This window comes from Scyliorhinus torazame, chromosome 7 (genome assembly GCF_047496885.1).
Source record: "Scyliorhinus torazame isolate Kashiwa2021f chromosome 7, sScyTor2.1, whole genome shotgun sequence".
In the NCBI taxonomy this organism is placed as follows: Eukaryota; Metazoa; Chordata; class Chondrichthyes; order Carcharhiniformes; family Scyliorhinidae; genus Scyliorhinus; species Scyliorhinus torazame.
In genome coordinates this window covers 278,849,075-278,874,404 of record NC_092713.1, presented here as the reverse complement: position 1 = coordinate 278,874,404, position 25,330 = coordinate 278,849,075, and the positions used below count along the sequence as shown (strand labels likewise).

General features: G+C 50.1%; 1 long non-coding RNA gene across 2 annotated transcripts in view; it reads left to right on the top strand.

Moving 5' to 3' along the window:
• Positions 1-24,955, top strand: part of LOC140427063 (uncharacterized) — a 44,283-nt gene extending 19,328 nt beyond the window's left edge. The window contains exons 2-4 of one of the 2 annotated variants that reach the window (XR_011948379.1): positions 17,480-17,626; positions 17,733-17,920; positions 24,234-24,955. This is a non-coding gene — a long non-coding RNA (uncharacterized lncRNA). The remainder of the gene's footprint in view (positions 1-17,479; positions 17,627-17,732; positions 17,921-24,233) is intronic. The other variant, XR_011948378.1, reaches the window with a different exon arrangement.
• The last annotated feature ends 375 nt before the right edge of the window (positions 24,956-25,330 follow it).

Here is a 25,330-nt window from a genome sequence, read left to right as displayed (position 1 = left end):
AATAATTTGCGATGCAACCGGCTCGCATCCGTAGTCGAAATCAGGATCTCGCCGTAACGTGGCAAGAAACCAATTATCATCACTTAAGCCCTACAATTAACGGGAGCCACCTCTTATTCATCTGCGTGTCATGATTCATCGGCCTCTCCAGCAAGTGGTCACCCTGGCGCCGATTAGTACTCCTTAAAAACGTGAAACTGGCGGAAGGGCTTCTGTGGGGAGCTGAGGAGGTGAGTAGCCATCTTTGCTCACAGGCAAAGAGCTCGAAGACACTGGGCTTGCCACCCCATTGCTCGGTGGGGAGTGGGCGACCATCAGCTGGGGGGGAACTACGGCTGGGGGTGGGGGACCCTCCGCAGGGCTCGGCCACCAAGGGTGGGTGGAGAGCCAGGTGCTGGGAGGGCAACCAAGGGGGTGTGGGGGACTGCATGCGGCACCACCGTGCATACCCCTGGATCGTGTGTATCCGTTCCGGGTGCAACCCTTGTCCTTGCCTCACTGACGACCAATAACCCCCACCAACTGCCAAGGCATCCGGCCGTATGGCTTAAGGCTATTGCTTATAGGGAATTGGCAACTGTGGTTAAGTGAGCACTTCATGCAACCCAAGTGGATTTCCATGGGTGGGCGGGCTGTTAATATTTGGAAGTCATTGCCTAGCATCCCAATCAGACCGTGATGCCTGGACACTCTGGGCGTCATTCTCCGCCGGCGGGAGTCTCCGTTTTGCCGGCGCCGGGGGGTTTCCCGACGGCGTGGGGCTGCCCCACAATGGGAAACCCCATTGACCGGCCGGTGTTACGGAGACTCCCGCCGGCCGGTCGGCGCAGAAATGTGGCGGGGCGGGTAGCAGAATTTCGCCCTCTGCCTGAACACTGCGGAAGACAACAGCACACATGCAGCAGCCATCATCCAAACACCCAGGGTATGGGACATTGCTCCAGGGACATTTCCACAGCCGGAGGGTAGATGACCACTGCCCTTTCCAGTTGACGTTGTGAGCGGGGGTACAGACTCTAGGGCCCAGTGAGAGGAGCCAGCTGCGGCTGCGAGTGCATGAGCTTGGCGTTCTGGGTGTGTGTGTGGTGTGTGTGTGGGGGGGGGGGTCAATGGGGAAATGGAGGGTCCCAGGATTTTGTTTTGTTTATGGTCACGTGTACCGAGGTACAGTGAAAAGTATTTTTCTGCGAGCAGCTCAACAGATCATTAAAAGTACATGAAAAGAAAAGGAAATAAAAGAAAATACATGATAGGGCAACACAAGGTACACAATGTAACTACCGGCATCGGGTGTAGCATACAGGTTGTAGTGTTTTTTCATAGAATTTACAGTGCAGAAGGAGGCCATTCGGCTCATCGAGTCTGCACCGGCTGTTGGAAGGAGCACCCTACCCAAGGCCAACACCTCCACTCAACCCCCATAACCCAGTAACCCCACCCAACACGAAGAGCAATTTTGGACACTAAGGGCAATTTATCCTGCCCAATCCACCTAACCTGCATATCTTTGGACTGTGGGGAGAAACCGGAGCACCCGGAGGAAACCCACGCACACACGGGGAGGATGTGCAGACTCTGCACAGACAGTGACCCAAGCCGGAATCGAACCTGGGACCCTGGAGCTGTGAAGCAATTGTGCTATCCACAATGCTACCGTGCTGCCCGAGTGTTAATGAGGTCAGTCCATAAGAGGGTCATTTAGGAGTCTGGTAACAGCTGTTTTTGAATCTGCTCATGCGTGTTCCCAGACTTTTGTATCTCCTACCCGATGGGAGAAGTTGGATGGGAGGGGTCTTTGAGTATGCTGCCCACTTTCCCCAGGCAGCGGGAGGTGTAGATGGAGTCAATGGATGGGAGGCAGGTTCATATGATGGATTGGGCTGTGTTCACGACTCTCTGAAGTTTCTTGCGGTCTTGGGCCAAGCATTTGCCATACCAGGCTGTGATGGAGTCAGATAGGGTGCTTTCTATGGTGCATCTGTAAAAGTTGCGAAGAGTTAATGTGGACATGCCAAATTTATATTTGTTTCCTGAGGAAGTATAGGCGCTGTTGTGCTTCCTTTGTGGTAGTGTCGACGTGGGTGGACCAGGACAGATTTTTGGAGATGTGTACCCCTAGGAATTTGAAACTGCTAACCATCTCTACCTCGGCCCCGTTGATGCTGCCAGGGTTGTGTACAGTACTTTGCTTCCTGAAGTCAATGACCAGCTCTTTAGTTTTACTGGCAATGAGGGATAGATTGTTGTCGCTGCACCACTCCACTAGGTTCTCTATCTCCCTCCTGTATTCTGACTCGTCGTTATTCGAGATCTGGCCCACTATGGTCGTATCATCAGCAAATCTGTAGATGGACTTGGAACCAAATTTTGCCACGCAGTCGTGTGTGTACAGTAGAACGCTAAGTACGCAGCTTTGTGGGGCCCCAGTATTGAGGATGGGACACATCGCCGTTTGTCAGTCTAACACCCTCTCTAATGCCTTACAAATATTGAAAGCGATGACAAGGATTTTGAACCCAACAGAACTTGCCCTAGTGATGCTGCTTCTAGGCCGGGCGGCCAGACACCGGAGACGGCAGCAGCAGCAGCGTCAGCAGATGCTCGAGGCGGCGGCCCACGTGCCGGAGCCCGCCCTACACCCTGAAGACCCAGCCACCCATCAGGCCATGGAGCGACCCATAGAGGAAGTCCTGTGACGGCCCATGGTGTACAGGTGTTGTGGTTGTTTGACCAGATGACGGACAGCGCATGCCACGGGAGGCTCCGCCTCAACAAGGAGATGGTGTAGCTCCTGTGTCATGTCCTCGCGGACTTGGCAACACATGGAGGAGGAGGACAACCGCTTTCGGTGGCCGTCAAGACCACCACAGCCCTGTACTTCTATGCCTCTGGATCCTTCCAGGGCTCGATGTAGCTGTCATGGACACTCCCCGGGAAGTGTGCACACACGTGCATGATCTTCATGTGGTGGTCGCACACGAGCTGAATGTTCAGGGAGTGGAACCCCTTTCTGTTAATGTCGGGCATTCCCAGATGGCCCGGTGTGCGCAGGGCAATATCTGTGCCATCCACTACCCCCTGGACCAGGGGCAACCCGGCGATGGCGGAAAAACCTGCCGCCCGGGCATCCTGTTTGACTTGGTCCATGGCAAAGTTGATGTAGCTTTCCACCCAAGAAAATATGGTATCCGTGACCTGTTGGATGCACCTTTGGGCTGTGGTCTGCAAGATGCCACACAGGTCCCTGCTCGAGCCCTGGAAGTATCCCGAGGCACAGACGTTCAGGGCTGCAGTGATCGCGACCGTCACCGGGAGCAGGTGTCCTCCTCCTCCATGTGGTGCCGAGTCCACAAGGATAACCCACAGAGACCTGAGCACCAGTGCTCCTTAATCTTTGCCATAGTTGGACCCCTGCCTGTCTGCTGAGCGATCGCTCACACTGATCACCTGCACCCTGTGTGCCCAGGGGGCAGGGGAAGATGCCTGGAGAAATGGGCCAAGGGCCCCCCCACTCCCTACAAATCCCCCTCCCCTGATGATTGTGGAAGAGCTTTTCCCTGAGGAGACACAGAGCTGGCATCATTAGCCACATGCATGGTTCACAGTGGTGGGAGGGGAGGAGTGACGGAAGGTTTGGGGGGTTGAAGGGAGAGAAGGAGTTGAAGGGAGGGTTGGGAACCGCATGAAGAGTTGGGGGGATGGATGCTCGCCTGTGGGGGGTAATGGTCTCAGGCGGGGGGGAGGGAGGAGTTGGTGTCTACTCGTGCTGCCCTGTGGAGGTCGTTGGCCTTTTTCCGGCACTGGAGGCCAGTCCTCCTGGTCACACTCCCAGTGCTTACAGCACTGGCTGCCCATTGATTTTCACAAAAGCGACAAACGCTTCATTCGTTAAAGAGGCCCTGTTATCTGTCATGAATATCTCAGCAATTCTGTGGTGGAAATAGAAATTCGCAATCACTCAACGGTTGCCCAGGAAGTGATTGTCGCCATTCTCTGGACCTCCATTCACTTTGAGTGGCTGACCACCAGGGCGAGGAACATCGACCCCAGGAATGGACCGGCAAAATCAGCGTGTATGCGAGCCCAGGGGTGACCCGGCCACAACCAATGGTGGAGGGTTGCTGCCGCAGGGAACCTCTGCCGCCCTTTATAGATGGAGCAGCTGTGGACCAATGTTTTGATATCCATGCCCAAATCCTGCCACCTGGTAGCTTCTCACCAGCATCATAATGTTGGACACACCAGGGTGCCCGTTGTGATGGCCTGGCCCTTTGTCAGAACAACAACCCTCATGCCCCACATCTTTCACAGTCAGATCCGAGAACTTGGAGGAGAACGCTTTCAAATCCAGCTGTGAATGCTGGCCACCGTTTGGCACCTGATACCGCACCTTGGCAAAGACGAGGTTGGTCTGTGTCCAGTCACAAATACATGATACAGTGACAGGCAAGGAGTCCATAAAATTCAGGCAGCGACCACTTTGTCCGCCACCGGGGGGCTTTGCAGATTCAGTCTGCAGGGGAAGATGGCTCATCGCATCAGTATGCAAGTATGCAATCTAGGTCCCAGGGCAGTGCTCAACAGAGGATTCATAAGTAGCAATAACATGGCCCAGCGCTGAATCCTTGCAGAAATCTCCTAGTCTTCACGGAAGAGGCCCAGCAATGGTTTGTGCTCCACGGCAAAAAAGAAATGACGGCCATAGACGTACTGATGAAATCGTTTTACACCAAATACTTCCGCTAGGCATTCTTTTTCTATTGGGGCATATTTTCTCTCAGCCACAGCCAGCGTCCAGGAGGGAAAGGCAACCGGACATTCACGGTCATCGCTCATCTGATGAGACAGGAATGCCCAAACCCCATACAGCGTAGTATCGCATGTGGTGCACAATTATGTTGAGGGGTCAAAATGCGTCAACACCCCTGAAGAGGATAACCATCGTTTCAACTTCCTAAACACCTCATCCTGGGCCTTGCTCCATTCCCTTGGCTGGTGCTTCTTGCGGACCAAGTGAAGGGGGGCCAGGACCGATGCCAAATTTAGAATAAATCGGCCGTAGTAATTTACTAGTCCAAGTAAAGAGCAAAGCTCGGTGGCAGCTCACAGGACGGGGGCCATTTTGTTGGCTCTCACTTTCTCAGTGACCGGGTGCAGGCATTCCCGGTCCACCCGATACCCCACTTCCTTAGCGTGAATCATGCACTCTGCACTGCGCAGGCGGACCCTATACTCCGAAAAACATTTTAACACCACCTCAAGGTTCTGCAAGTGTTCATGGTCTGTGGTCCTTGTGACTAGCGCGTCATCTACATAAACCGCAATGTGTGGAAATCCGTGCTGGATGTACTCCAAGACATGCTGTCGAGGATACTCCAAACAGGAGCTGGGTATACTCAGAGAGTCCCTTGTGTATATTGATCATGGAGTACTTCTGTGATGATTCATTGAGCTCCAGCTTCAGATAAACGTTGCTCATGTCCAATTTGGTAAATATACAGCCACCGACCAATGGCGCATACAGATCCTCAATGCGTGGTAAAGGATAATGGTCCAACCTTGAACCATCAATTTATAGTCTCTGCAGAGGCAGACTATCTTACTCGGCTTCATTACAGGGACCATGGGCGCTGCCCAGTTGGCGAAGCACACAGGCCTAATTATGCCCAAACTCTCCAAATGACGAAGTTCGGTCTCAACTTTCTCCACTGAAGCGGAGGGAAACAGGCAGACATGAAAATATCGGGGTTAGGCCTCCGGGTCCACCTGGATCTTGACCAAGGCCACTTTAATGGTACCCAAGCCAGACTGGAAAACCTCGGGGAACTTGTTCAGTCCCACACACAGTCCGACAGATCCTCCTTGGAGGATATGTTGCCAATCCAACTACAGCTGGTGCAGCCAGTCGCGGCCTAACAGGCTAAGGCCGCTTCCTTGCAGAAGGCAAACTGATTGGCACCCATAAACAACCGGAGCAAGGATGTACCCCACAATAGTCAGTTGTACCCCACAACATTCAGTTCTTCCCCCGTGTAAATGGCCAAAACGAGCTGCCATGTCAGCCAAAGTCAAAGTATGCACACCTTGTTTTATACAATCCAAGGTGCTCTGTGCTACCACAGAAATGGCAGCTCCCATATCCAACTCCATTTGGAACATATGACCATTCTCTTGAATCGGAACACAAATTAGGACCACACGGGGCGATGCAAAACAGTTCAGCTGCATCTCAGCCTCATCTTCCCCTTCTTCTGGGTCATCCAGATGCAAGGCCCGGACCTGGGACTGGCGCCTACTTTGACTGGGGCACCTGGTGCGCTGGCTCTTCTACTCTCTGCGAATATGGCTAGGCCGGTGTCCACACGTCACACACGGGCCGCAAACTCCTTCAGCCGAGTCCGGTGACGTTGTACTTCTCGGCGGCCAGCTCTTTGCCCAGGGGCCGGAGTTGCCATGGCGTTCGGACCGGGCCGTGGGAATACCACATGTGGGATGATGTCCCAAAATGTTCACCTCCATCCCTTATATCTCTTTCCGATACCGCTTTCCATGCTTTCCTGAGAAAGGAGATCTGCAGTGCCTGCAGAAAGGTCAGGGAGATTTCGCCCAAATGTTTTTTCTGTGTTTCCATATTATTTGTACTGCCGACCAAACGATCTTGGAGCATATCAGATAAAGCAGCTCCATACGCACAAATCCCGGCTATCTCCAATAGCTGTGATATGAACTTGGTAATGAACTCACCAGGAGACCTCTCAAACATATTAAACCGATATCTTTGAACGGTTCCTGATGAGGTTGTTAAAGTGTTGCGCCACAAGTGCCACAAGTTGGTCGAATGATTGCTTACTTGGCGCCGCCGGATACATGAGACTCCGGATCACACCGAATGTGTGTGCTCCGCACGTTGTCAACAGTATGACCGCCTGCCGTTTGTTCTCCGTAATGTTGTTGGCCTGGAAGAAGTAATGCATCCTTTCTGCATACTACTTCCAGTCTTCAACACCGGTGTCAAATGCATCCAACTGCCCACACAGAGGCATGGCAAATCAAGTAAATCCAAACCTGTGTTCAGAAAATCGGGGAGGTGGCTCAGCCGAGTAGGTCACAGCGTCGACAGCAAGCCAATTTACTCCTCGTCGCCAGTTTCATAAGCACACGGAGACCACGCTGAGTAAAATAAAGAAACATAGTTTTATTTATATCATGATATATACACTACCCGGTTGACCTTTTATACAGAGGTCAATAGAGATCTCCCCTAACGGAGGAGCTCACACTTCTCAAGGACCACAGGTAAGATCATCTTCCCACCCCGTAGGCCCCGTGCGGCCTATTACAGCCTCCTTCTGCACTGTATGGATTCCACATGATATGTGATCTTTCCGGTTCCTTCTGGAACTTAATCAGTGGTCCTTGAAGGGGCTCCTTCAGGTCACCAACAGAATGCAAGGTTTTCCTATCATTACTTTCTTAACTTATGTTAATATGTATCTGAGAGGAGCAGCAGTCTGGCTCTTGACTACATAATAAAACTGGTCTGTGTTGATCTCTCATCCTTCCCAGGATTTTGCTGTCGTAAACAGCCCAAAACAATCCAGAGAAAAACAACAAGCTGCTCCAGGGAGACCACTTCACTGCAATTATTCAGATGAAGGGAGAAGTCCAAGTCGATCGAGCTTCAAGCATCCAATTTCTCCCCCACTCTTACTGTCAGCAGTAGCATTTGCTTGCATGACAGTGCCCCATACTCTGCATATAATATACACTAAAACTAATACATGGCAATGACCAAGAAGTGTTTTGATGGATCTTAAAATGAAGGATTGTTATGATTCTTGACCTGTCTCCAATTTTTTGGTAAGGTTCAGTTTGGGACCAAGAATGTTTTGTTTCATGTAGCCAAAGTTTGAGATTCAAAATAGTTGCTAATAGAATATAGGTGCAAAATTCCTCAAAGTAAACTTCAAATAAACTTTAATACACAAGGTCAGAAAGACAAAATAATTTACAATATCCATCTTATACTCTAATATTCAAGGTTACTATGAGGTACATGTGAATTAACAAACTGTGGTTGAATACACCACACTGCACAATAAATGGCAAATACGACCAAGGCAAAGTTCACGGATTTCTCAACAACTGACCCAGATGTCAGGAAGCACTGTGAGTTAACCACTTTCACTGAAACTTTATCTTTCTCTCGAGGGGATTTCAGTCTTTACCTTTGAAGTTGTAACCTTGGAATTCTCTTCAAAATTCTCTCTAAGTCAGACTACCTCAATGAAAGCCCATTGTACAGGGTTTCAGTCCTGTCACCCAAGACTCCATTCCCCTGGATTCCTGGGTATGCACTCAAGCACCAACTTACAAGCAGAACTTCAGCACTTCATCCACACTGATCGAAACACTATTTCTCCAAAGGGTTACCTCCATCACAGTGAAGGAGTCACCAACCTCTTACTGCCTCTTGGATATTCAGGGCTTCTTCTAAACCCACTTGATTGACAGGGCTTCTCCCAAGCACTCTGCATCTAAAACATGATAACCGCAGCCCTTTTCCTTATTTTTAAACTTAACTGGGACCTCTTCCTTTCCCCTGTCTGGGACTCATCATTTGGTACCACTCCCTGTCCCCTCTCCCTTTGGGGTCACTCCTTGTCCCCTACCTGGGACTCTTCTTTTGAATGGCATTCTGCTCCCGGTCATGTGATCCAGGTTTTCGCAATATTTTCAATCTCTGCAAAGATGCATTGGGCCCATTCTCAGTCTGAGGAACCTACATTGCTGAATTGCATATGTGCTGCCTGCTGCAGGTCTGCACATGCATCGAAAGTCCAAGGTGTCAGGATTTGAAGTTCGCAAACTCCACTCTCAACTTTAAGGTAAGTCTGGCATTCATAACAGAAATTACAATATTAGGAAAGAGACTTTTATTTTGTTTTTTGAAAATATTTTTATTGAACTTCTGATATTTTATACAAATCAAAGCAAAACAATAGCAAAACTTGTATCAACGCCCAAAAAGGCAAACTCCTAAAGTCTAATGATGACAAAATGAGTCGATTTCGGCGGCGTGAGAACAGCTGGTGAGTGGTGAGTCAGTTTCAGCGGGAGCATTGCGGAAGGAGGTTGCTGGGAGGTAAGTCAACCTTTAAAAGCACTTGTCTTTGCAGGGGCAGGCCAGTCGATTTCGGCGGCGTGAGAACAGCTGGTGAGTGGTGAGTCAGTTTCAGCGGGAGCATTGCGGAAGGAGGTTGCTGGGAGGTAAGTCAACCTTTAAAAGCACTTGTCTTTGCAGGGGCAGGCCAGTCGATTTCGGCGGCGTGAGAACAGCTGGTGAGTGGTGAGTCAGTTTCAGCGGGAGCATTGCGGAAGGAGGTTGCTGGGAGGTAAGTCAACCTTTAAAAGCACTTGTCTTTGCAGGGGCAGGCCAGTCGATTTCGGCTGAGAATTTTTCTTTTTTTTAAATTTTAAATTAGTTTTTTAGGCGGGAACAGGAAGTCGACCCGCGGACGTCTGGGAAGACCCTCCCCAATAAATTCTGGTGGAGAGGAAACCCGAGACACTACACGTGTAGTGTCTCCCACCCGCCCTCCTCCTCTAACCTAATAATAAAACCCATTGGTCTGAGGTAAGTACCATATTTTATTATATTGTTATTATTTTTTAGCCAGATCTTGGTAGAAAGTTAGAGGAATGGCAGGGAAGGGAGTGCAATGTTCCTCCTGCAGGATGTTTGAGGTGAGGGATGCAGTTAGTGTCCCTGCTGATTTTACCTGCAGGAAGTGCTGCCATCTCCAGCTCCTCCAAGACCGAGTTAGGGAACTGGAGCTGGAGTTGGAAGAACTTCGGATCATTCGGGAGGCAGAAGGGGTCATAGATAGCAGCTTCAGGGAATTAGTTACACCAAAGATTGGAGATAGGTGGGTAACTGTAAGAGGGACTGGGAAAAAACAGTCAGTGCAGGGATCCCCTGCGGTCGTACCCCTGAGAAACAAGTATACCGCTTTGGATACTTGTGGGGGGGGGCACTTACCAGGGGTAAGCCATGGGGTACGGGCCTCTGGCACGGAGTCTGTCCCTGTTGCTCAGAAGGGAAGGGGGGAGAGGAGCAGAGCATTAGTAATTGGGGACTCTATAGTCAGGGGCACAGATAGGAGATTTTGTGGGAGCGTGAGAGACTCACGTTTGGTATGTTGCCTCCCAGGTGCAAGGGTACGTGATGTCTCGGATCGTGTTTTCCGGGTCCTTAGGGGGGAGGGGGAGCAGCCCCAAGTCGTGGTCCACATTGGCACCAACGACATAGGTAGGAAAGGGGACAAGGATGTCAGGCAGGCTTTCAGGGAGCTAGGATGGAAGCTCAGAACTAGAACAAACAGAGTTGTTATCTCTGGGTTGTTGCCCGTGCCACGTGATAGTGAGATGAGGAATAAGGAGAGAGAGCATTTAAACACGTGGCTACAGGGATGGTGCAGGCGGGAGGGATTCAGATTTTTGGATAACTGGGGCTCTTTCTGGGGAAGGTGGGACCTCTACAGACAGGATGGTCTACATCTGAACCTGAGGGGCACAAATATCCTGGGGGGGAGATTTGTTAGTGCTCTTTGGGGGGGTTTAAACTAATGCAGCAGGGGCATGGGAACCTGGATTGTAGTTTTAGGGTAAGGGAGAATGAGAGTATAGAGGTCAGGAGCACAGATTTGACATCGCAGGAGGGGGCCAGTGTTCAGGTAGGTGGTTTGAAGTGTGTCTACTTCAATGCCAGGAGTATACGAAACAAGGTAGGGAACTGGCAGCGTGGGTTGGTACCTGGGACTTCGATGTTGTGGCCATTTCGGAGACATGGATAGAGCAGGGACAGGAATGGATGTTGCAGGTTCCGGGGTTTAGGTGTTTTAGTAAGCTCAGAGAAGGAGGCAAAAGAGGGGGAGGTGTGGCGCTGCTAGTCAAGAGCAGTATTACGGTGGCGGAGAGGATGCTAGATGGGGACTCTTCTGCCGAGGTAGTATGGGCTGAAGTTAGAAACAGGAAAGGAGAGGTCACCCTGTTGGGAGTTTTTTATAGGCCTCCTAATAGTTCGAGGGATGTAGAGGACAGGATGGCGAAGATGATTCTGGATATGAGCGAAAGTAACAGGGTAGTTATTATGGGAGATTTTAACTTTCCAAATATTGACTGGAAAAGATATAGTTCGAGTACAATAGATGGGTCGTTTTTTGTACAGTGTGTGCAGGAGGGTTTCCTGAAACAATATGTTGACAGGCCAACAAGAGGCGAGGCCACGTTGGATTTGGTTTTGGGTAATGAACCAGGCCAGGTGTTGGATTTGGAGGTAGGAGAGCACTTTGGGGACAGTGACCACAATTCGGTGACGTTTACGTTAATGATGGAAAGGGATAAGTATACACCGCAGGGCAAGAGTTATAGCTGGGGGAAGGGCAATTATGATGCCATTAGACGTGACTTGGGGGGGGATAAGGTGGAGAAGTAGGCTGCAAGTGTTGGGCACACTGGATAAGTGGGGCTTGTTCAAGGATCAGCTACTGCGTGTTCTTGATAAGTATGTACCGGTCAGACAGGGAGGAAGGCGTCGAGCGAGGGAACCGTGGTTTACCAAGGAAGTGGAATCTCTTGTTAAGAGGAAGAAGGAGGCCTATGTGAAGATGAAGTGTGAAGTTTCGGTTGGGGCGATGGATAGTTACAAGGTAGTGAGGAAGGATCTAAAGAGAGAGCTAAGACGAGCAAGGAGGGGACATGAGAAGTATTTGGCAGGAAGGATCAAGGAAAACCCAAAAGCTTTCTATAGGTATGTCAGGAATAAGCGAATGACTAGGGAAAGAGTAGGACCAGTCAAGGACAGGGATGGGAAATTGTGTGTGGAGTCTGAAGAGATAGGCGAGATACTAAATGAATATTTTTCGTCAGTATTCACTCAGGAAAAAGATAATGTTGTGGAGGAGAATGCTGAGCCCCAGGCTAATAGAATAGATGGCATTGAGGTACGTAGGGAAGAGGTGTTGGCAATTCTGGACAGGCTTAAAATAGATAAGTCCCCGGGACCTGATGGGATTTATCCTAGGATTCTATGGGAGGCCAGGGAAGAGATTGCTGGACCTTTGGCTTTGATTTTTATGTCACCATTGGCTACAGGAATAGTGCCAGAGGACTGGAGGACAGCAAATGTGGTCCCTTTGTTCAAAAAGGGGAGCAGAGACAACCCCGGCAACTATAGGCCGGTGAGCCTCACGTCTGTAGTGGGTAAAGTCTTGGAGGGGATTATAAGAGACAAGATTTATAATCATCTAGACAGGAATAATATGATCAGGGATAGTCAGCATGGCTTTGTGAAGGGTAGGTCATGCCTCACAAACCTTATTGAGTTCTTTGAGAAGGTGACTGAACAGGTAGACGAGGGTAGAGCAGTTGATGTGGTGTATATGGATTTCAGCAAAGCGTTTGATAAGGTTCCCCACGGTAGGCTATTGCAAAAAATACGGAGGCTGGGGATTGAGGATGATTTAGAGATGTGGATCAGAAATTGGCTAGCTGAAAGAAGACAGAGGGTGGTGGTTGATGGGAAATGTTCAGAATGGAGTACAGTCACAAGTGGAGTACCACAAGGATCTGTTCTGGGGCCGTTGCTGTTTGTCATTTTTATCAATGACCTAGAGGAAGGCGCAGAAGGGTGGGTGAGTAAATTTGCAGACGATACTAAAGTCGGTGGTGTTGTCGATAGTGTGGAAGGATGTAGCAGGTTACAGAGGGATATAGATAAGCTGCAGAGCTGGGCCGAGAGGTGGCAAATGGAGTTTAATGTAGAGAAGTGTGAGGTGATTCACTTTGGAAGGAATAACAGGAATGCGGAATATTTGGCGAATGGTAAAGTTCTTGAAAGTGTGGATGAGCAGAGGGATCTAGGTGTCCATGTACATAGATCCCTGAAAGTTGCCACCCAGGTTGATAGGGTTGTGAAGAAGGCCTATGGAGTGTTGGCCTTTATTGGTAGAGGGATTGAGTTCCGGAGTCGGGAGGTCATGTTGCAGCTGTACAGAACTCTGGTACGGCCGCATTTGGAGTATTGCGTACAGTTCTGGTCACCGCATTATAGGAAGGACGTGGAGGCTTTGGAGCGGGTGCAGAGGAGATTTACCAGGATGTTGCCTGGTATGGAGGGAAAATCTTATGAGGAAAGGCTGATGGACTTGAGGTTGTTTTCGTTGGAGAGAAGAAGGTTAAGAGGAGACTTAATAGAGGCATACAAAATGATCAGGGGGTTGGATAGGGTGGACAGTGAGAGCCTTCTCCCGCGGATGGATATGGCTGGCACGAGGGGACATAACTTTAAACTGAGGGGTAATAGATATAGGACAGAGGTCAGAGGTAGGTTCTTTACGCAAAGAGTAGTGAGGCCGTGGAATGCCCTACCTGCTACAGTGGTGAACTCGCCAACATTGAGGGCATTTAAAAGTTTATTGGATAAACATATGGATGATAATGGCATAGTGTAGGTTGGATGGCTTTTGTTTCGGTGCAACATCGTGGGCCGAAGGGCCTGTACTGCGCTGTATTGTTCTATGTTCTATGTTCTAAAACAATTTTCAATTGTTGTAAAAACCCATCTGGTCCACTAAAATAGGGCAGCACATAGCACAGTGGTTAGCATTGTTGCTTCACAGTGCCAGGGACCCGGGTTCGATTCCCGGCTTAGGTCACTGTCCGTGTGGAGTCTGCACAATCTCCCCGTGTAGTGTGGGTTTCCTCCGGGTGCTCCGGTTTCCTCCCACAGTCAAAAGACGTGCACATTAGGTGGATTTGTCATATTAAATTGCCCGTTAGTGTCCAAATGTTAGGTGGGGTTGCTGGATTCAGCAATAGGGTGGAGCTGTGGGCTTAGGTAAGGTGCTCTTTCAGGGGCCGGTGTAGACTTGATGGGCCGAATGACCTCCTTCTGCACTCTAAATTCTATGATTCCTATCCACAACCACAAAAACCCCCCTAAAAAGAACCAAGAAACCCCCTTCCTCCACACACACCCCCACTAACAGCTACCAGTGACCAAATCCTTAAAGTGCAATATGAATGACCGTCATCTACGATGGAACCCATCGATCGTCCCACTCACAGTGTAAAGAGCCTTGTATGTTAATCAATTATTTTGAACTCACAAATTTAAATGTATATGCCGACATTATTACTTTCCTATCTAAATTGATGTAGCCCAGTGGAAATCAAGAAAATTTATGAACACACTGACTTGAATGAGAATGGAGCGATAATGATCACATTTTCAAAGTTTCAGCAGCAAGAGTAATACAAAGTCCCAGGAAATTATGGTGTGGCAGAAATAATGACATAATCCATTCGGTCTTTTGAAGCTGGAAAATAACCCAACAGCATACATGTACCATTAAGATGCTTTGCAGCAAATTGTGGACTTTAGGTAAAGAAGAAAGACTTATTTTTCTGCAGGATCTTAGGACCTAATTATTTTCCAGGAGTTTATAAACATGTAAGATCTATGATAGAAATGCTCGGCCTGTCTAAGAATTGGAGTAAGCTATTCATCTTTTTTTGCTCTCTCTGTAGAAGCATTTTTTTTCACATTTCTATTTCTTGAGTGACCGAGAAAAGTTACTTCTGGAAGTAATACAAAGGACCATTTGCAACAAACCCTTTTATGGCAGGAATTGCTCAGGTAACAGTTAAACAGGGCTGCAATTCTTTACTTATATTAATTAACAGGCCAGGTAACTAGCCAAACAGAATTATTGCAGGTACTTTCAGATTGGCCAATTAGTTCAGAGCTATTTTTAACACACCTTAATACATCCGTATCTTCAAAAGGATCAGTAAATAAAGTTATTTGTTCCTGCAAGTCCATTTTTTAAAAAGCAATTTATTCTCCAGTCAACATATTTTTAAGCATGTGCAATGCACCTAATTTTGCAAGATATATTGATACTCTTTAGACAATTGTTGTGATTTCAACCGTTTATTATAGTTATCCTCATCGTGTTTATTACATCACAACAGTAATTACATTTCAAAAGTATTTAATTGGCCATTAAGGACTTTGGGTGATCTTCAAGTCATGACATTCCATAAATGCAAAACATTCGTCCTGTCTTTATATTTTGAAGATAAAATGCCATGACTTGTGCTATAAAGAATATTTAGAATACCACAGAAGATGGATATTATGAATGTTACAAAGCTGCATGCATTGTTTTCAATTTACAAAATTAGCTTCAATACTTGAAAGTGAATGACAAGTTCAGAACAATGATTGATGCCATTCCTATAGTTTATAGCACTGAAGCATGTTGACACTTGCAATGTTTGGATGATTTTTCATTTTGTGCACACAAGTTAAGATATTAATCTCTTCTACCCCTCCTTCGCATAACTGCATTCCACAGCTGTTATGCTCTGAAAATCCAATAAAATAATCAAAGTTTGTGCAATATTGATGTCCTGTCATTAGATGTCAATCGTCACGTTATTAATACTAAATATGGTACATGGGGCATATATTTCATACATTGCATGGCTTCTCTTCCTGCTTCTGTAACTTTATCTCTGGTGCATCCCAAAGGTCCATCCTTGACCCCTTCCTATTTCTTATCCATATGCTGCCCCTTAGTGATGTCATCCAAAAGAACGTCTTTAGTTTTCACACATACGCTGGGGAAACCCAACTCAACCTCACTATCATCCCGCTCAACTCCTCTACTGTTGCTAAAGCGTCGGAGACATTCTGTACTGGACAAGCAGAAATTGCCAACACGTAAATATTTGGAAGACTACCCATCGATTTTGCCGCACGCTCCAAATTCCATTCCCTCTTTCCGGAACCCATCCCTCTCTCTAACAACAGCCTGAGGTTAAGTGATTCTGTTCACATTTGATCCGAGATGAGCTTGAGGCCTCATATTTGTGCCATCACTAAAACCGCCTTTTTCTACCTCCTCAGCATCACCTGACATCGCCCGGTCTCAGATAATCTGCTGCTGAAACTCTTGTTACCTCGAGACACGACTATTCAAATGCACTCCCAGCGGGTCACCAACATTCCTTAAACTTGAAGTCATCCAAAACCCTGTGCTCATATCTTAACTCACACCGACCCCCTGTGTTCGCTAACCTCCACTGGCTCCCGGTCAAGCAGTGCCTTGCTGTTAAAATTCTTAGCCTAGTTTTCAAATCCATCCATTACCTCTCCCCTCCCTCTTCTAGCCCCACAGACCTCTGGGAAATATGCACTCCTTTAATTCTGGACTCTTGAGCTTTCCCGATTTTGGTCATGCTACCTTGTTGGCTATCCTTTCAGTTACCCATGTGCCAGGCTCTGGAATACCCTCCCTACACCTATCTGCCTCTCTACCTGACTTTCCACTTTAAGACACGCCTTAAAACCTAAACTCTTTCATCATCTGTACTCATGGACGCAATTCACCCGAAAAGTGGCTAAGTGTCATGCTGGGTGAGTTTGGCAGGTTGTTTCGCGTCGGCTGTAATGGTGAGATCGCGACCTGTGTTCACCCGCATTGAGTGCAACAAATGAACCCGAATATGAATCCCCACATGCCTGGCTTCCTTGCCATCCGATTCACCCAATCCGTGCCTCAGCTGCTCACCACAAACAAGAATGAGCTGCTTTTAAACGCACCCTCACCATTCGCTCCCAGTCAAGACATGGAGGATGGCAGCGCACAGACCTGTTCCTCGCTTTGGGGATGCCGAACTGGCCAGGCCCCTCGATGCAGTGGGTGACAGGTGGGGCACCCTGCTCCCCTGAGAGGGTCGAAGGCCCAGCAGCAGGGTGAGCAATACCACCTGGGAGGCAGTTGTAGCAGCTGTCAATGCGGGCAGCATGACTAGGAGAATCCCCGTCTAATGATGGAAGAAGACGAGTGACCTCCAATGAGCTGCAAGTGTAAGTTATCACCTCTCTCATGCCATCATTCCGATCTGCCTCCCTTCAATTTCTCAAACTGCCCCTCCATTCCTCCCCCCAAATCCATTGGCAGACACCTCCCAGCCTCCCAACACCCAATCTTCAAGCTTGTTCCTCAAAACCCCTGCCATGCGCCAGCCCAACCCCTTCAACTATTGATTCACAGCGCCAGGGATCCGGGTTCGATTCCCGGCTTGGGTCACTGTCTTGCGGAGTCTGCACATTATCCCCGTGTCCGCGTGGGTTTCCTCTGGGTGTTCCAGTTTCCTCCCACAAGTCCCGAAAGACATGCTTGTTAGGTGAATTCTCCCTCTGTTTACCTGAACAGGTGCCGGATTGCGGCGACTAGGGGATTTTCACAGTAACTTCATTGCAGTGTTAATGTCAGCCTACTTGTGACAATAATAAAGATTATTATTATTATGTCTAAGTGCGGTGCCTACACATGCCACCTGCTATAGAACCCCCCTGACCCATCAAGCGTGCAGCTCAAATGTCCTCTCTTTGTCCCCGCAGGAGAAGATAAGAGGGAAAGGGCAAAGACACGGGACGGGATGCGAGAGTTCCAAACCCGCACCTCCTATGAGGAATGGGCCCTGGAGATCGCGGGGTTGCCCAAGGGGAGAGCAGTGACCTACAGTGAGCTTGGCCGGCAGGAGAGAAGTAAGGATCCACTGTCCCTTCATCCAGATGACTTATCTCAAGTCAGTTGTTGATGTCCCACAAAATATCCTTTCCTTTCACTGACCACATGGCCATTGTCTTGCAGGATCTCCATCTGATGGGGTTGGCCATCTGGATTCGTATCCGCTCCCACCAACCAAGAGAACAACTTGGAGGAGAGCTCGGAGTAGAACACCGGCAATAAGTCACAGCTATCGCCAGCACCTTCCACCAGCGCAGAGACACACACCTCGGTGGGCGACATTGGTGGACAGACTTTGGGGGCACTATCTGGTGAGTGCCACACCTCTGATACACATCAGGTCGAGGCAGGGACACCCAGTCGGAGGTCTGCTGGATCCCAGGACACACATTCCAGGGACTGCAAGGCCAATTGGAGCAGTCCCAAAGCCTTCTGGCACAGGAGATGGTGCCAGCAGTGTGGGACACCCAGACCAATACTGCTCGTGTGACAATTGCTGTGTAAAACCTGCAGCTCCACGTCCATGCCTTGAGTAGCGGTTTCTAAGCGTGGCTCAGTCGTCGGTGACCATGGCTGAGGGCCTCGACATCATGTCCAAGTGGATGAGGGATATGTCCCAGATGCAGGTGGACATTGCTGCATCACTCCACAGGGAGGCCCAATCACTGAGGACCATCACTGAGAACATCAACACCATGTTGCAGACAATGGGGAGGCTTCAGGACTGGCAGTGCCAGATGACTCAGAGACTTTAGAGCTCAATCCAGCTATCCCTCCGTCCCTTGGAGTCAGCCAAGGCCCTATGGGCACACTCAGGGAGGAGGAGGTGCTAGAGCCCATCCCGGGGCCTGCCAACAAGGAGACTAAGGTGGTCTCTGTTTTTTCTGATTCCCTCTTCCTGATACCAGCACAGCTCAAGGGCAGTGGGCACAACAGGGTGGCACAGCAATGCCTGTGACACCGATATGTCAGCCAGGCTGCTCCAGTTCCAAGCCCTCCAGGGGACTTCCGCCCAAGGCAATAGAGGCCATAGAGCATGGAAAACAGCAGACTGCCTCCACCTCTGATGCGCATGCCTAGCTTCACAAATCGAAAGGGGTTCCACTTGATGAATATGCAGCTGCGTGTGACCATGAGATGGACATCATGCACGTCTGCGCCCGATACCCAGGCAGTGTCCACAATACCTTCATCCTGACACACTCGACGGTTCCTAACCTCTTCGAGGCACATCCCCGCCTGAGGGATTGGCTCTTGGGTGACGGGTTATCCGCTACGGTGGTGGCTGATGATACCTATCTGGAAGCTATAGACCAACACGGTGATCGCTACAACAATGCCCAGCTCACGACCAGGGGCATGATCGAGGGGTGCTTCCACATCCTGAAGTTGCGGTTTAGGTGCCTGGCATCTCTGGAGGGGTACTCCAGTACAGCGCTGCGAGAATCTCCCATACATAGTGGCCTACTGTCTCCTCCACAACATCACACAGCAGACGGACGACGTGCTGGAGGAGGAGGATGAACGGCAGGCCTCGTCAAACAAGGAAGATGCAGAGGAGGGTGAGGAGGCCTGGGCTGACGTGCACAGGGTGCTCTAATCACCGCCAGGTTCACAGACTAAAGGGCATGGCCATCAATACGGACATCCTATCCCACACCCAGGCCCTACCCCCGCCCCAACTGATCGCCACCTCCCATGAACCCCCCCCCCCCCTTGCCAACCCCTTCAGTGATCGCTATCTGACTCACTTGGGTCACTGGCTGTGCGGAGACTGCACATTCTCCCCGTCTCTGCGTGGGCTTCCTCCGAGTGCTCCAGTTTCCTCCCACAGTCCAAAGATGTGCAGGTGAGATGGATTGGCCGTGATAAATTTCTCTTTGGTTAGATGGGGTTTCTGGGTTACAGGGATAGGGATTCCCGTAACAGCCTCCTCGAACAGGCGCCAGAATGTGGCGACTAGGGGCTTTTCACAGTAACTTCATTTGAAGCCTACTTGTGACAATGAGCGATTTTAATTTTTTAATTTTCATAGGGTGGAGGTGTGGGCTTAAGTAGGGTGCTCTTTCCAAGAGCCGGTGCAGACCCGATGGGCCGAATGGTCTCCTCCTGCACTGTAAATTCTATGTCTATGTCATATGGGGTGTGGGCCCTGGGTGGTCCCTGCAAGCGAGCTGGCCAGTTCATCACATAGTCCCACCGAACTCTCGGGGTGGCGGAGGTGGGGGGGTGTGGGAAGGTGTTGCGAGGTATGGGGTGGAGAGGGATGGGAATGGGGCACCTGTGCGGTGAGCGCTGGCTGAACTGGGGTCCCTGGCCCAAGCCCACTCCCAACGTCCACCCACCTGCCCCAGCGTCTCCTCTGTAGACAGTCCAGTCCATCCCTGATACCCATCCGGCAGAGCACCGAGGCAGATTGAAACTTTGTGAACAGGTTTTTATTGTGAAATGGTGACCTTATATGTACAGGTTTGTGCCCTAGCCCCTAATGCTATAGTGTGTGCTGCACCCATGCCAACTTAACTGGTGTCTAACGTTTTGGCCATTTGGGCCCTAACAAAACACCTAGGTGGATCCCCAGGAGGTACTTGGAGTGGAGCGGCCTGCTGCGATTCCCGCCTCTGACCTGGGTCCCGTTAGCAGCCGTCTTCTGTGGTGACCGGGCCTGGATGGGCCCAACTGCTGTTCAGGTGTCCCAGGCGGCGTGGTGCTGCCCTGTTCTGCCCACTGCCTATCAGATGCACCAGGGATAGGAGGGCGGACTCCGAGGCGCTGCGGTATTCCAGCACCATCCCTGCGCGAGTCACCGGCATGAGCACCATCACCTCCTCCTCCCTCGGGATACCCATGACCCCTGAGCCACATCTTCGGACGGAGGTGCGACGTAGCTAACACCTGAGACTCTTCGGCCACCTGGCGCTGCCAGTACTGGAAGCCCGCTCCTGTCTCGACCAGGGTCTCGATCATTGTGGCCATAGAGCACAGGGAGTGGACCATCTCCCTCTGGGTCTTTCCCACATCAGGCTGCGACTGTGTCACATCCCTCTGTGCCTGACTCAAGTCAGCCAGCACACGGGCAATGCTGCCAATGCCCTCAGCCTTGACCCTCTTTAACTGGGCAATGCTCGCAAGCCCCGTTGCAATGTCCAGGTGGCCCTGGTACATGGCTGTCTGTGACAGGGCAGCCCTGTCCTGGGGCTCTTCCACCGCCCACACAGAATGTCCCAGGCTTTGGGCATTCTGACCCATGGCCGATACCTTCTACCCCCAAGGCCTCCTCTGTGGACGCCAACCATGTGGTGTTGGCCTGGATGACACCTGCAGGTGATGGATGGTTGCTGCCAACCCCTCATGCAGACTCTGGCTATGTGATTGCATCTCCACTATCGATGGGACCGCCATTTCCAGAGGATGAAACGTATCCGGACAGCAACTGGTCCCTGGGGTCAGGCCACCCTCTAACGGTCCTCTCCCTCCGGGGTTCCTAGCTCCACCTGATGCACTGCAGCACATGTGTGGTGCACACCAGATAGTGCCCCAGGAGCCTCTTCACTAAAGGGCCGAACCGAGGTGAGTGTCTCTGGGATGGCGGAGGGTGTGGAGACAGCTGTGTCGGGAAGCCAGCTGTATCCCCGGACTGGTGCTCAGGGATGTCTTGGGCTGTAGTTCGAGGACTCCCTTCGCTGTCCGTGTCTTCTTCCTCAAAGGTATGCACTTGAGATTGGGGTTGTGGTTGGGGGCGGAGGACACCAGAAGGGCCGTCTCATCACCAGGTGATCCTGCAAGACACAAGACATGACAAATGATTGGATTGAGGGTTGGGGTGGTGGTGGTGGAGGGGGTGAGTGAAGATGGGGGGTGGTGTGGGGGGTGGGGGTCGTGGTGTGTTACCATAGGTGCCATGCGGAACCGCAACTCAGCGGGGTCTCCCACGCTCGCCCGATGCTAACCTCGGCCTTGATGACTGCCCTCTCTCCCCTCCAGTCTTTCCCTCTCCTGGTAGTTGTGGGCTGCCTTCGCCTGAGGGCGGGGGAAACAGAAAAAGCACAATGTTAGATAGTCAGACGTACCAACACAGGGGTTGGATAGCTGGTGGCCTTCATGACCAGGGCACCTGACCATGATGGCCAGTATGGGTGCTGACATGTGGTGCAGGGCGGGGTGCGCAAGCCCTCCAAGTGGGTGGGGGGGGGGGGGGAAATTACGGGTGGGTGGGACTGGGGATGGTGCTAGGGACAGAGTGCTGCCTACTCACCTTGGCCACTCTGAAGTTGTGCAGCTTCTTCCTGCGCTGTTGTCCGGTCCTGGCGGTGGGGCCCACGGCGCTCATGGCATCTGCCACCTGCACTCACTCCATGACGGTGAGAGGAAACCTCCTTCCCATCCCAAGGGTAGCCCGCCTCTCCTCCATGGCCTCTAGCAGGGTCTCAAGCTCCGCGGCCGTGTTGCCATCTTGTTGGCTGGGTTGAATGTGTGTGGCAAGTAAAGTGCTGATATGCGGCTGCAGCTTGTCAGCCTCTCGTGTGTTAATCCCGACTCCGGCACATCGGACACCATTTGTCATTGGAATCGCTCATGTTCCACGTAGCACCGGTGCTAGCCCATTATCGATCGATGAATTGCTCCGGAAGTGGCACCGATTTGGCTGTCGTAGAAGTCCACCAATTCTGTCCCGGCATCACCACTTAGGGCGGGATTCACCATTGGCCTACGCCAAAATCGTAAAACGTGATTGGGTGCAGAATAGCCTCCGACACCAAAATCGCGGAAGGTGCCGGTTTGAAGCCAAACCGGGATCTTCCGGCACCCTGAAAATGGCATAAATGCGTCGCTCGCCACGCACTGCTTAAACATATCATTGGCGGGCCTGACCCTCTTTTCTCCAGGACCTCCGCAATTCACCGCAGTCGACAGGCCAAGTTCCCGACATTGTGGTTCACTTATGGTCTTGGCAGTCAGGAACCCGGTGGGGAGGCTGCGGACTGTGTCCAGCGCCACCACATTCGGCCAGGAGCCGTGGTGCTGGCCGGGGGTCTTCCGCAAGGGCTGGGGGGACTGGTGGGGGGTGGCCAGGGGTTGACCGGGGGGAGCAGTATTTGGCTGGTCGGATCTGCACACTGCCTCCGCCATGTTTATGGCACAACCGCTGCAGGTCAGCACCATGCGCATACCATTCTCCAGCCATTTTTGCCGTGGGAGCCGGGAGTTTTACTCGGCACGTCTGCTAACCCCTCACCAGTCGCCGGATCGATGAGGGTTCGGCGCAAATTTTTCCATCGTAAAACTCCACAAATCCTGCGCTGGCGTCAACACTTTGTCTCAGAAACGGTGAATCCTGCCCTTTGTCTTTGAAACGGAGACTCCCACCCCAAGGTCTGTAGTTTTACAAGGGGAAAAATGTAATGTTCAATTGTCTGTGTTTGATTATGAGTCTTGATACACGTGTTGATTGGTTAAGCCTGGGTGTGGAATCGAGGCGGAGGAGGGCAGGGTGGAGAAAAAAAAACGTGGAAAGGTCTGGAAGCTATCACTGAAGCATGTCGCAGACATTTTAAGAAGCACTGTCAATAAAACCTGTTCTGCAAGCAGAAACTTGTGTCATCTCTGCGTGGATTCGAGATATAAAATATACAATGGTTTTCAAGTGAAAACTGTTTTAAATTGACATGTAAATTAGAATACATCATACAACTTAATAGCATTGACTCATATTTAAGTTTTCTTGTTTGCACCACTGTGCAGCTCTGATAAAGTTAAGCTCATTTATTATCATTTTGCACTGAGTCTTGCATATTAAATTAATTTCACCAACATTGCTACTTTGCAGTGAAACTGAAGTAATATGCTTCATCACAAAATTCTGACCATAAAAGCAAGCTATCACCGCATTTAAGAATGGCTTAAAAATTTCTCTTCAAAAATAAAAAGAGACTGACGTTTAGGTACCACCTTTCAGAGACCTCAGGACTTTACAAGTGTTTTACTGCCAAGAATATATATTTAAAACATCAGCAGGGATTCTCCGTTACGAGTCTGCCTCGTTACCACTGCTAGCGACAACAAAGAATTTGGCACTTAAACAAAACTCCTTGCACTACATCGAAACGCAGAATCCTGTCGACATGAAGGACAAAGAATCCGGCCCATAGTCTCTGCTGTAAGGCTGTAAATGTGGCAGCAAATTTGCACACAGCAAGTTCACATAAACAGCTTGACGACAGTGACCAGAGTCTTTATTATGATGTTGAGGAAGGGATTAATATTCTATACATGTATTGCTTCAGTGCAAACCCCTCTCACACCAGGCCATCCACCTTTCGTTCTTAAAGTTGCTATTTTTTGTTGCAGCTTCTACAGTTCTAGCACATTGTGCTTCACTTCAGTTCTGACGAAGCGTCAAAGGACTCGAAACATTAACTCTGCAGGCAATTCTCCAACTGCATGGTGCCCAGCACAAATCCTGCTTTGTAGGGATAATTGCGGGAGAGCCCCTAAACGGGATTTGCGTGGGGCGCAAAACAGTTTCCGATTCTCCCGGCCTGTTCCAGCTTGCATGATCAGACCTTGTCCAGAAAGGGCGAGAAACTAATCACAACTAATTTGCATTCATTTTATCTTCATTAGTGGCCTCCCAGTATTCTCCCACACCCCCAGCAGGAAGTCACCTGGGTGCTAATCTCTACTGGTCCCTTAAAGTGGGGACCCGGCGCCAAGGACATCAAGAAGCAAGGAGCTGATTCCCCCTCTCCACCTACCTTCAGGGAGCACAAAGGCAAGCAGCCACTGGCCAGATGCCGTGGGTGGTCATTCAAGGGAGCTGAACGTTGGGGAGTTCAGGCTGGCTGCTGGGGCCAGGCTGGGGATCTCCCGAAACTGCAGAGTATGGTGAACTCAACCCAACGCATCACACAAGCTTGCCATCCTCCCATTGATTCTGTCTACACCTCCCGCTGCCTCAGGAAGGCAGACGGCATTGTCAGAGACCCGTCACACCCAGGCTTTTCCCTCTTCCAGACCCTTCCATCAGGCAGAAGATACAGAAGTCTGAAGACCCACGCATCCAGACATAGGAACAGCTTCTTACCCACAGCTACTAGACTCCTCAATGACTCCCCCTCGGACTGATCTGTTCCCTGTAAGAACACTATTCACAACACACTATGCTGCTCTTGTTTGACCCTTGTTCCGCACTGTAACGAATTGCTATTTGTTGATGTACCATTTGTCAATGTACTCTGTCGATTATTCTTTTGTCTACTATGTACGTACTGTATATGTTCCCTTGGCCGCAGAAAAATGCTTTTCACTGTACTTTGGGCATGTGACAATAAATATCAATCAATCAATTCCCCGGGGATGGATCGCTTTGGGTCTGTGAAGCGCTAAAGGCTATTTTCTTTCAAGTTTAACATACCATAACTGGGCAAAGCACAGCTGCAGTCTGTCCTAAAATCATATCACAGGACAGAGTCATTCAACAGCCTGTCTCTCAGAGAAGCTTTTCACTCCCCTTGAAGTCTGTGGTTTCACCGTTGCAGTATGCTTTCTTTTATCACGTTATACTTGGTTGTTTACATTGAATTTCTCACATCATTGACTTTCCAAGCCTTTTGATTGACTACTGAAGTCTATCTCAAAGGAAGGTTACTTTGTTTTTATAGCACTTCACAGTCTATTAACTCTGAAGTGCTTCCTCTTTTGAGCAAGTGTCCTATCTGAGC